Source organism: Taeniopygia guttata, chromosome 1 (assembly GCF_048771995.1).
Source record: "Taeniopygia guttata chromosome 1, bTaeGut7.mat, whole genome shotgun sequence".
NCBI lineage: Eukaryota > Metazoa > Chordata > Aves > Passeriformes > Estrildidae > Taeniopygia > Taeniopygia guttata.
The window spans coordinates 16,610,244-16,623,067 of NC_133024.1; the positions used below are offsets into that span (position 1 = coordinate 16,610,244).

Consider the following 12,824-nt stretch of genomic DNA (forward strand, 5'->3'; position numbering starts at 1 on the left):
TTCAGCAAGGGCCATTCAGGGTTTATTCAGAACAGCTGGAGCTGCTCTGCATTTTCAGCTCCCGTGCATTTGTGCTACAACTCCACATGTCCCAGTTTCCCTGAAAGTGAAACCCAGTCCTGAAATGGGTTCTCAATTATACTACAGCAGTTTAGTTTACATGCTTTAATGCCTGCATGTGTTCTGGTGGATTGAGGGCTCTTGATGCTCAAGACTGGCTCTAGGTCATCTTCAAAGAGAGACCACACTCATTTTTTGTCATTTTAATCCTGCTTGTCACTCACTGGTGATATTGGTCCTTTAATGTCATATTCACACTTAGTATTTTATTGCCTCAGAAACCTTTTTATATCAAAATTACCACCCTGATTTTGGCGTAATTTTGCATTTTATCTGCCAGAAACAGAAGTTATGTAGCCCTCCCAAGAAAAAAAAAAAAAAAACCCAACAAAAAACAAGGCTAATCATAACAGCTAATACACCAAGGATAAGTAAGGTAACATTTTCTGGGTAAGAACCAAGTTACTGAGATCTTCATGCTTTTGAAAAATTCTTTCAGTCCACAAAATAGCTGTGACCTCCTTATTACACTGGGCACATCCTTCTGCTCAAGGAGCAGCTAAAATTCAGTAGGAATATGAGTAGATTAAGCAGCTAAACTGTAAGGGAGCTGGTGTGTTACTTACAGGCACTTGGATCAACTGAGTGGGTGCAAATTGATGCAACTCAGCACTTAATTATGTGACTTTAAAAAAAATTGAGGCTTTGTGGGTTTTTTTTCAGGAATTTCTAGTATCTCAGCAAATAAGGAAAAAAAGTCAGAAACCCAACTCACTTCAGTGCACTGGTTCCTGTCCATTCTAGCTGAGCACTGGGGAGAGGGAGACACACAAGGAACCAAAAAGACCATTCAAAAATAACACTAAACTTGAAACAACCTCCCCCAACCCAAAACACACACAAAAAAGCACCAGCAACTGAGCAGGTGTGAGGGCTACAGAATCGGGGAAGAACATTTCTAAAATTCATCAGATTAATAATCTAGAATTCATCATATTTAAATATTTGAATATTTAAACTGTTAAAAATTTTCATTAGCAGGACATAAGACACATGCTAAGCTACATGTGAATTGTTTTAAGTTTTGGGTAACTTACAGTACCAAATAAAAATGGCTTTGCTTAAAACATGCCCCAAGAAAGAGCAGTTTATTTATAAAACAATATTTCTGACTACAACTCAGCAATATCTTTCCAGCCTTTCTCAGCAATAACCTTTCCAGCAATGTGGGGTTTTTTTTTCCCTTCTTGATTTCCATCGACCAGAACCCAGCTCACAGAGCACCTCACCAAACCACAGCTGTCATTAAAAGCAAGGCTTACTCTTCCCTAGCCTATCACAGAGTGCCTGATCATTGCCACCAGCTGCTGACAGACTCCTGCTAACTCAGCCCATGGAAAAGCAATCTGCTCTTCTAAACCCGGGTAAAATCCAGCCTTTTGCTTAAAGGGTTTTTTTCTGGGACAGGAGGTCACGTGGGTTTAACAATCCCATTTGCCTGGAGCAGGCAAACCCCATCACCTTGTAATTCTTGACTTTACCATGGGCAATAGAGGCGTTACCCAAGCTGTACAGATGAGCTGGAGTTTGTGTCTACCTGGAGGTTTAAACTCTCACAGTCTTCCAAAATTTCCTGAGTAGTTCATCAGCAGCTTCACAAAATGCTCCCAGTGAAGTAATTTTGCTGCATTTGCTGTTTCCCAGAGATGGGAACCAAGCTGACACCAGGCTCTGCCCCAAACTGCCCTTGCCTCTGCTGGGGTGGGTTCAAACCCAGGGCTTGGGGTGCCCCTCCCTGCAGGGGGATTGGCATCAGTCTGGGTCAAGCAGTGCAGAGAGGGACTGGTGTCCTGTCCCCACAGGAGAAGGAAAAACTCTTGGGCTGCTCTTGCAGCCACTCAGCATTTTAGACAAAGATAAATGAACAGCATTTCCAAGCATGCTCTGTTTAAAAAAAAAAAAAAAAAAAAAAGTCTTCCTCTTTAAAAACACAGCCTATATAAACAAACACTTCACAGAAAGCAAGCACACTGCCAGTCTCTTTCAAGCCTTGCACTATTATTTCCTGAGCTTTATTTACACACAAAAGACTTTCAACAAAGGGCCTGACAAGAATTTGAAATACAGGCTGATTTTTTTTTTTTTTTTTTTCAGACAAGTGAACAGAATCTAATCACAATAATTTGGGGTAGGAGGGATTGGTGAGTTCTTTACATGTCACTGAAAAGCCAAACCACCAATGTGAATTATGTGACTCACCTTTCCATATTTTGTTCCCACAGAAAATAAAATGGTTTTTAGAGCTTCTGTAAAGCAGGTAACTTCAAAGGTTACTCTCACCTTTTTGCACTCTGTAGCAACCTTTCTTCTCAATTGGCTTTGGACTTACATCAAAAGGTGGAGATCCCAGGAGTCCCAGGTTCCTCACCACTAACAGTACTAGCAGTGGATGCATTTAGCTGTCCTTGCTCTGGTTTGGGTGTCAGTGATATCCTTAGCTGAAGCTGGTGAAGCAGAACTGCTATCTATGATCTCAAGGGGTGAAAATGTAGTTTAGCTCATCTACAAGAAAGTAAGAACAAACTTTGCCAATATGTGAAATGTTAAGCTACTACCAGAAGCCTGGAGTAGCTAATGAAGGATAAAATGGATTAATTAATGAAGGATAAAATGGATTATTCTACACTCTGTTGTAAGTCTTGATATAAGAATAGTCCATCCCTCCACCCCACCCAAAACCCCAACAAACAAACAAACAAACAAACAAACAAACAAAAATCAACCAGTGAAACTTAAAAAGTGGACATTAATTTCTCAGAAGTTTGCACAGTGAATATTAAACAGAGCCCCAAAGCTCTTTGTGCCACTGCCCAGAACCAAATGGATTTTCTTCCTTATGTGCACTGATTTTTCTGCTACTAATGATGGATTTAACTCCTAAATTGCAGAAACTGTTTTTCTAGGCAAGTGGCAAACAATACACAAAGGAATGATCTCCAAGGGCACAGAAGGAATTTAGGCATCCCCTTGCTGTTGAAAGTCAACAGCCTCCTCAACCTTCATGCCTCTGGAATTCTGCCTTATTACACTGAGGATCTCAAAGCCAAAATTTAGATTATGTGCTGTTCTTCACCAGAACAAAGATCTGCCTGGATGCAATTGCAGAGGTTTATGTTTGCAGTCAGAGGAGGAAGGCAGTAAGTCCAAAGATTCATTGACTTCAAACAAAAATAAAACGTGTTTGTGGCAGTCCTACACGGGGATACCAGCTTTACACCCTGCTGCGTGGTGTATGCAGAGAGTGAGAAAGCAACTTTCCAGACAAGCCAGAAATCTGATGACTTCCCATTGTCTGCTCTACATTTTGCTATATATAAATGCACAGCATAAGACCTTTTAAAGTGTTGAACATAAGCCATGCTGGCATTCTTCAACAACACCAAGTTTAATCTCCCACTAGGAACTTTCTATCCAGTTCCTAAGGATGAAAGAAGTTGCAATGACACCAGTGCTTTTTGCAAACTGCACCTGGGTTTTTCTGCCACTGCCAGCCCATTTGTGCTGCTTTGTTAGAGGGAGAGAAGGCCCAGATAGCTCTGGAGCTGTCCTGTCCCTGTCCTTCCTCTCCACAGACAGTTCATGTGCTCATCTGCACCTGTATTTATAGAAATTCACATTACTTGCAAGGCTTTGTCTGCTCAAAGCCTTTGTGCAGCTGGCCACAAAATTCACTTTTTCACTGAGCCAGCTTTGTTGCCCCACCTCACAGGGCAAAATCCCATCCCAGCTCTCTCACTTTGTAAGAAAAGGTTCATCCAAACACTGTCCTGAGGGAAATTCTCTCTGCTAGTCCCCTCCTTTCATGTATGAAGTGACATCCAGATTCCTGGATGTCCTGCTGCTCACTGAGTGCTCACTCAGACATTCACCTGAGTGCAAAGGAAATATTTTGAGATCCCTGTGAGTGTCTGTGCCTGCCCTGCTTAGCTTAGCAACAAAACAGCTTTGTTTGCAGTGGAAAAGTCAGGCTGGGCTCTGCCAGGCTCAGCCACATCTGTACTGCAGAGCCCACCACTGGTATTTAATTATCAATTCCCTTGCTGGTTCAAAAACCAGGAAAGAAGCAGGGTTGGTCATTTAGGACTTTACCTATTTCACCTATTTCTCAACTTTTGTAAAACCTCATCTCTTTCACTCAATTTTACTCAGCTCCAAGATCTCCAAGCCTCCTCATGCTTCTAAATGAAGCAGTACCTACCTGAGCCTCCTTCTCTATTTTGCCTCACACTTATTTTTCTGCTTCTGTTGCTGGGATTCAAAGCATCTGGTGACACCCAACAATATTTTGGTCTTAATACTTCGGTTGAATAGCTCTTCAAGTTGTACTTCTGGGACAACAGAGTCCCTTGCTGCTCCGCTGGCCAGTCTGTGGTCTCTCCACTGGGAATGTCCACTTCTAGGGTTGTACTGAGATGTTGTATCCTTCTGGGGTGTAGTTTTGAAGGGAAAGGTCTTAGCTAACATGGAGAACGTGGTTTTTTAGCACTGTCAGGGTGGAGACAGGGCAGCAGAACTCCTCTCTAGCCCTCTGAGGTGACATAACCTGCTGCTGCTGAATTCAGTACCTGGCATCTCCTCAGGAGCTGAACTTCCATCTCCCCAGTGCAAGGAGTTGATGGTGCTGTGACTTCCTGGGGACCAGGGTCTGCTTTCATGTTCTCCATCACAGTTTTTGAAACTGCTATTTCTTTGTGGAGGAGTTGGGCCCTTGTTTCAAAAAAGACTGGTCTTGAGCCTTCCAAAACTCCACTGCCCTGGCAAAAGAGACCCAACATTGACATTAGACAGATCCTCCTCAGCTCTGCAGGGGAGAAGTGTTCTCCTGCTGCTGCCCCTCTGGAGCCTGACTCTTATTTACATGCTATGAAGTGCTGGTCTTCAACAAATACCTGGAGAAACTCAGTGGTTTGGATCTATTACTGGAAAAAAATCTGTAGATGCTTAGCTGGTCATGTAAATTGTATTGTTGCTACTCTTATTAAATCTCTAATTATCTCCTTTGGAACATAAGCACCAGACCTGACCTCTGTTTCTCCTACCTGCTGAGGGCAGAGGAAGAGAGTTAAACAAAATACTCTGATCCTTCCAGGAAATACACATCTGGAGTTGATGGTCTTGCAGAGATGCTGAGCAGCTGCTTGTTTATTAATTCTCTGGAAACCTTTGTCTTGTTTCCAATAAAACACTTTCTGTCGCAGTTTCACTACATTTCCCTAAGACTGGGGCACTGTTTTTCATTTGAATTCTCTGTTTCCCGGCCAAACACTGCATTACAACCAGAGAAAGCTTGCAGGAATGTAGCAGCATATTGGGGTGGAAAACAAACAGTCCAGGGATATTGCAAGTGTTTCCAAAACAAGCAATGCACCCTCAGCAGGGTCAGAACCAAAGTTCATCTGAAAAAGAACACAAACAGTCGATGTTTGAGACAGCACAAAGAAGAAATCCCATACAAAGCACTCGTGGGGCAGGGGAGCTCCTGCTCACAGGACAAAAGGAGACAGCGTGTGTGCCATGTGTCTGCTGACATCAGCCACAGTGAGGTGACCACTCAGACACTCCACCTCTCCTCCTTGGGCAAATATGTTTAATTAAGATACCAAAACCAACGAGAAAGGGATGTTTCTCACATGGCTGACTACTGAAGTGGAGCCTGTGTTTGTGGAGAAATATTTTAGGGACAAAACCCAGCACCCCCCAGTGGAGAATTTCTACCTTGGCTGGCAAAAATCCTTTCATGTCAAACTGCATAATTTTGGATGAGCAATTGCCAGTTTCTTGCTCAGTGTTTTGATATAATGTGATACACCAGACCTTGTTATGTTTATAGAAGCTGTTAAACCCAGCACAGTCACCTGGAAACACACAAGCCAGGCTGATGTAAAATATTTGCTAATAACATTATCAGTCCAGTAACACCAACGTGGAGTTTGGTGATCTTTTCTCATGCTTTCCAGTGATGATTTACATCTTTTTTTCCCGGATATCCCAAGCCAGCTTCAACTGGAGGAGGGAAGGGACCAGTCCGTCAGCGAGGCAGGCAGCGGGGAGAGAGCGCAGCTCCTGTGTCTGAGAGCTGCTCACAACTGTTGTCACACCCAGCTGCAGCACCCCTCCGAGGCTCTCCAGGCGTTCTGAAGTGTTCGTGTCCCTGCTCCCCGAGGGCTGGGAATGCCGAGCTCCGGGGGATGCTCCCGGGGATGCTCCCGGGGGTGCGCGAGCGGTGCGGGGACCGGAGGGGACACGCGGTGGCGCTGCGGCACCGGGAGAGCGCCGCATCCTCATCCTCATCCTCGTCCTCATCCTCGTCCTCATCCTCGTCCTCATCCTCATCCTCGTCCTCATCCTTGTCCTCGTCCTCATCATCATCCTCGTCCTCATCATCATCCTCGTCCTCATCCTCATCCACATCCTCATCCACGTCCTCGTCCTCATCCTCGTCCTCATCCTCATCTTCATCTGCATCCTCATCCACATCCTCATCCTCGTCCTCGTCCTCATCTTCATCTGCATCCTCATCCTCGTCATAATCTGCATCCTCATCTTCATTCTCATCCTCTTCCTCATCCCCATGTTCATTATCCTCCTCCTCTTCCCCACCCTCAACCTTATCCTTATCTTCGTCTGCATCCTTATCCTCATCCTTCACCTGCATCCTCATCCTTATCCTCATCTTCACCCTCACTCTCCTCCTCATTCTCATATTCCTCCTCATCCCCATCTTCATCCTCCTCCTCCCCCCTACCTTAGTCCTCATCCTCATCCTCCTCTCCTGCAGCCCCCAGGGCAGCTACAACCCCGTGATGTTTTAAGCAAGAAAACAAAAACAACCAGTGCAAAAACGGTCATTTCTGCTTTTTTAAATATTTTTTTTTTTGGCAGAAACACTCCTAGAGAAACCAAGCACAAAGTGACCCTCGGGAATAGCTGTGGTACAAATGAACCAGGTGCTGCCATTTGCAGACTTGTGAAGTTCTGCAAACACAGGCATAACTTTTCAATTTTATTTCAGCTGATGGCCAAAGAGGATTTTCCCCCACCAATGTACAAGTTGAACATCTGAAATGGCATGTGAAGATTTAATGAAGTAATTGTAGCCCACCTGAAGTAAATCTCTGTAAATTCATCCTCCCTTCCACAGTCTGTGAATTGAAGGGAATTAAGATGGTTCTGTCTCAGTTTGAAAAATTAAAAAATTTCTAATTATGCAAGTTTCAAAAAATTGGGAAGAAACATCACCCTATGAATTGCAAACAAAGATAAAAGCAAAAAATCATTAGTGCAGGCAGCCATGATCATGATAAATAAAAATCCGTATATTTGAAGTATATTAGAGAGTAACTACTTACTTTCTCTTTTAGCAAACCCAAAATATTTCACAAAAAAGTACCCGGAATATACTCTGAGGACATTCTCAGGTAAGCAGGTGATCCTTTCCAGTTACGTGTTTAAGTGTCTCTGAAAGGCCTGCTCATTCCTGAAGGTTTTGCAGGCAATTCCAGCACCACAGCACCCAAAAAGTTTTGTGTCTGACAGTAAAGAGGACCTAGAACAGGAGCTCAAAGTATAACAAATGCAACAACCACCTGGGGATGCTCATTGACAGTTGCTGTCTCGATGTGCCATTCATGGCAAGAAGAAAACCAAACCAAAACATCAAATAAAACAACAAAAAAACAAACAAGTGGGATATGTTTAGGGATTAGAAGTCAGTGTTTAAGATCCTCTTAAACTGGGTTCCAATTCCCCAGTTTTGGTAAAGCTCATCTTTTTGTTCAGATAAGTTGGTCAAAGTTTTCCATCTGGGAATGACCATCCGTTTTTCAAAAGTAAAATTAAACCTTGACCTAAACTGAAAGTAGCGAGCTCACACATCACCACCACCAACATTCCCTGTGTTTAAGAAGCACTGGGATGGAATGAGCCCATCTGGTTTATATCAACAGGCATTGGGGGTTCATCTCCACAAATGAAATGTCCCAGCCCTGTACCACACAGGCAGGAAGAGTTTTACTGCCCAGAAGTGGGAGCTTCGTGCTGTTATTGAGCACAGCCCTACCACACACACCTTACCTGCTCCCAGCTCCTAGGAATGTTTGTCTACAGCCTGTTTGTGTCACTGACTGTAAAAATAGAGGGCAAAAAAAGAGGCAGATGAAGTAATTTTCTGTGCAGAAGCTTAGCCATGTACAAGATGGGCAAAATGGATTTTTATGCTCAAATGTATTTCAGTCCTCCAAGCAGATGGCAGCTTTTGTACCAAGGAATGGGAGTGCTGAAGGAAAGAGATGAAGTGCAGAGCTCCAGGCTTTTTCCTTGCTTTCCAGAGCTCCAGAGGGACCAGAGGAAATTGGATATGAACTGGCTGTTCTGACTTATGCTGGTGATCGGGCAGGGACCAGGTGGCTCTTGTATGTCTTAACCAAAAATATCACTTAATCCTTATTTTCCCCCTGAGCCCTGGGGACAGGGAACAGAGCTGAGGCCAGCCCTTCAAACCAGCCACACTGATACACACAGAAGTGGGAACACCAGCTTTTCTCCCATAAATATGAACCACCAAATGTCTCTCAGACACTGTTTGATTTTTAGGTGGAATTGTTTCTTCCTCTCCACTCCAGTTGGGCAGTGCATGAATCTGAATCAGACTGAAGGAGCAGGTAGGACTTCAAGCTGGAAAAGAAAGTAGTCTCCTGTCAAAATCAAGCAAAGATAAAACCCCAATATTACCTTCCAAATCCAAACAATTATTCACTCAAACTGAGGCTGGAAATTTGAGCCATTTTGCTCTGCAATAAGCATGGGCTTGGGTTGGGTTTTTTTGTTACTGTTATGACTGTTACAAAAGAATATTAGATCATTTTGGAAATATGAAAGTCAGACACACATTTGTCATTGCCTGGTTGTCCTGAAGTCTTTTGGAAAATCAGAGTCAGACACAGAATATCACAAATCTCTTAGCCAAGGCTGACTGAAGGGGTAGGGAACCATAAGAGGTGACTGCTCCTTTGGTTTCTTTAGAGGTTTTGCACAAATTGTGCTGGTACAATATGGCCCTTACCCCTTTTGCTGTGTTGATTTATCCAAATCCACTTTACTACCAAACTGCCCCAGGATCAGCAGCTCCTCAGGACAGTCCCCAGCCATCAGCTCCAACAGGGAATCCCTCCTTAATGGGCATTCACCCTTGTGATACTTTCCAGCTTTTTTGTTATGGACTTGTCCTTCTAGAATGCTAGAATGGTTTTTCTATGTTTCAGTAATATATTGGCCCCATCAACTTGCTGGCAAAAGTCCTGCTTTTGATGTATCCAAAAAAAAAAAAAAAAATTTTATTGTTAAATTTTGAACTCATCCTCCTCAAAATCGTTTTTGGCCAGCTTTATTATTGCTTCACATTTAGCTTGCCAGAAGGCTTATTATCTTTTCTGCAATCTCCATTTGGACTCCACTTATTGAAGGGTGTCTTTTATACTTCAAATAACCTCCTTAGTTTGCTTTTAGCCATGCTGGCTTCCCTTTTGTCCCTGGTTCTCTTAGACTTCAGGACTGTTGGACTAGACTCCAAACACTCTCTCTGAAAAGAAAAACTAAACAACTCTCTTAAAAGAGGCCAGAATTATTATTTAATTTTTATAGTGATTTTTCAGTGAAACTGAAAAGTGTGCCCACTCTGTAGCAGAAAGTAAGGTTCAAAGTAACTTGCTCCCTCTTAGACTCTCCCTTAGAGCCATCCCAGTTTTCCAGGATGAAAATAGGAGTTCTCCCTGCAAAGCTGAGGGAGAACAGTTTTCATATGGGGAAAAAGATTTAAGGATGAGATTTAGTCCTTCAATATGCAAAATACCCACTGGCAGGTCTAAAAGGTTTAATCAGATCTTATAAAGCCATGCAGGTTGAAAGGATTTACCATTCCTTGGAAAAAATACTGAGCTGTTGATAGTGCAGGAAGCTCAGAAGTGAATAATTCTCAAAGCATGTGCACGAGGCTGGCAAAGGCTGTGCAGACCCTTCAGAGTGGTCAAGAGGGAATGTGTGATTTAGTAAATCAGCCAAGCAGGGAGCTTTCATCTTTGAGTCCTGGTTTACGACTTACTTAAGGCAGTAATTATAAATGTCTTGGGTATCCATCCCTCACTTAATTAATCTCCACCCTCGTGTGAAGTGTGAATCCAGATCACAACCAAAAGCTCTCCCAGCACAGAGCGTGGAGGAGAGGGGAAACTGCTGCAGGATTTACAGAGGATGGAAGACAACTCCAGCCTGAAGGTGTGCAAATATCTGGGCAGCAGTGAGCTGAGGATTTGGTTTTTCCTCCAGCAGTGTCTTCCAGCTCTCAGGTTCCTGATCAAAACAGCCTCAAAATGACAGCACAGCACAACATTCTACCAAAGGAGGCTGTGCAGGCTTTAGTGCCCCCCACTGAAATCCTCCTTGATGAAAGGAAAAGGAAGCTGAAAACAGTGAGAAAGGTCACATGAAAGTGAGGGAGAACAGAGACTGAGGAAGAACTGGATGCCAAGAAGAGAAATACATAAAATAGAATTTAAAATATAAAAATAGACATAGGCATGTCAGAGGCAATTAGATTTAAATGTTTCAGGACGTGGTCTTTCTCACAAAGGACATTAAATAGGGAAACGCTGGCAAACACGGTTTGTTTCACTGCACTACACAGAGCACTCACTAATTAAAAATAAATAAATCAAAACTTAGATTTCTCTGCACATGCTGGTCTTGTTACCTGTGTAACTTGATTTTTAAAGATTTTTGATGTCTTCTAAAGCCTTTTACGTTACCATTCTATTCAACCAGCTTCAGCATGAACATTCTTCCTCTATCATTAGTCCTGCACGTGAGCTAAAGATCTAATTCCATAATGAACTCATCAGGTTATGGGAGCTTCTACATCTATCATTTATGCAATCCATTTATTACTGAAAAGGCACACACATTATTGCAAAGCATTACTAACCACTGTAACAACCTCTAAGCATTTTTTAAGAACTTTATTGTTTCATTTTTTCTGCCCACAGTCAAGCTTTAATTAAGATTGCAGTTAACTGAGGCCTCATGGGCTATGTCAGGGTCATTTTCAATTTGGAAGCTCATCTGTGTGTGTATTCTGGATTGTTACAGCACAACAATTTCCAGAAGCTAGAATTTTCTAACCAGAGATTTTTACATGGAATATCTGACATCTTTTTTCACACCTAGAGGATGGAAAAACAATATTTCTCAGGTAATGCAATATTTTCCTGCAGACCCACTGGATTTGGCTCTGAAACTCCAGGTGAAGATCATGCCTGATGAATAATCATAGATTTAACATCCTCAGTCCAGCTTCACTTCTGCTCAATATTTGCACCAGATAAAGTGTAGTTAAAAATTAATTTAGGCAAAAAATATTTCTTCCGAATGAATATATGAACAGTTTTATCATAAGAGTTTATTTTCCTGACTGTGAATGCATAAGTTTTACTATTCAGGGTAAAGCTATGGTTCCACTATTATTATTTTAATAGAGACTAAAACAACATTTCCACTTTCTGAGCAGAACCAAATGTGTTACAGAGGCATCTGTTTATAGCTGTCAAAGGTCTGGCTTCTCAGCAGGTGTGAAATCACCAATAACTGACATACCTGCAAATTCCAGTCACGTTTTTTATATGGAAACAGTCTGGCTGATGATGCAGAAGTGAAACACAGACAAAAGGCAGGGTTTTTCCACCAAAGACCTGGCTGGATTTCAACAGATAACCTGGAACAAATCTCTTTTGCAGAAATAAAATTACTATCAGAGCACAGTAAAATATATATTTGCCATATCACCTTCAGGGTTGTTGCAATACTTGGAAATGTGCTGCTTAATAGTTTAGCACTGGAATTCAAATTGAGAGCACTTCTTTTTATTTCATTACGACTTCTCATTTGGCTTTGATTTCCTAACTTTTCATGACTAATTTTTTTGAGAACTTGGGAATGATATCTTTAGCTACTTTTTTTTCCAGTTAAGGTTAACAAAAACTTAGCTTTCTAAATCTAATTTCTGCTTCTTGCTGCAAGCTCTGTGTGTGCAGACACAGATAAAGGATCGTGGCTTCATCTCTCATGGACCCAAAGTGCTGCAGAGGAACAATTTCACATGCCATTACCGTTAAGGCCTCTTTGGACACAAAAGCATAAAGTTGCAGCTGCATTGTAAAAAGCCGAAATGAATCTCAGTTTTTGTTTTACTTGGAACCCCGTGGACAATCTTTGGTTCAGAAGTCAACCACAGAAAGGATCACATAGTGACAGGACACAGGGAATGGCTTCAGATGGAAAGAAAATGGGCTTAGTTTGGATTTTAGGAAGAAATTATTGTCTGTGAGGATGGCGAGGCCCTGGCACAGGGTGCCCAGAGCAGCTGTGGCTGCCCCTGGATCCCTGGCAGTGCCCAAGGCCAGGCTGGACAGGGCTTGGAGCAGCCTGGGGCAGTGGAAGGTGTCCCTGCCATGGCAGGGGTGGCACTGGATGGGTTTTAAGGTCCCTTCCAACCAAAGCCATTCTATGACTTGGTGATCATTAATTCATTGCTCTTGAGCCCCTTGTCATTCTACACAATGAGAGAAAACAATTTGATCACTTCATCGGGATAGCTAACATGGCCTCCCACTCCACATGGGGAAAATAAAAAGGAGAACCTCTTAAAAAACAAAAGT

The 12,824-nt window shown here is 42.6% G+C and overlaps 1 long non-coding RNA gene across 1 annotated transcript in view; it reads right to left on the reverse strand.

Annotated features, from left to right (window-relative positions):
* Window positions 1–12,824, reverse strand: part of LOC140682298 (uncharacterized) — a 57,594-nt gene that overhangs the window by 19,659 nt on the left and 25,111 nt on the right. Inside the window, exon 2 of the long non-coding RNA XR_012053836.1 lies at window positions 2,450–2,622. This is a non-coding gene — a long non-coding RNA (uncharacterized lncRNA). The remainder of the gene's footprint in view (window positions 1–2,449; window positions 2,623–12,824) is intronic.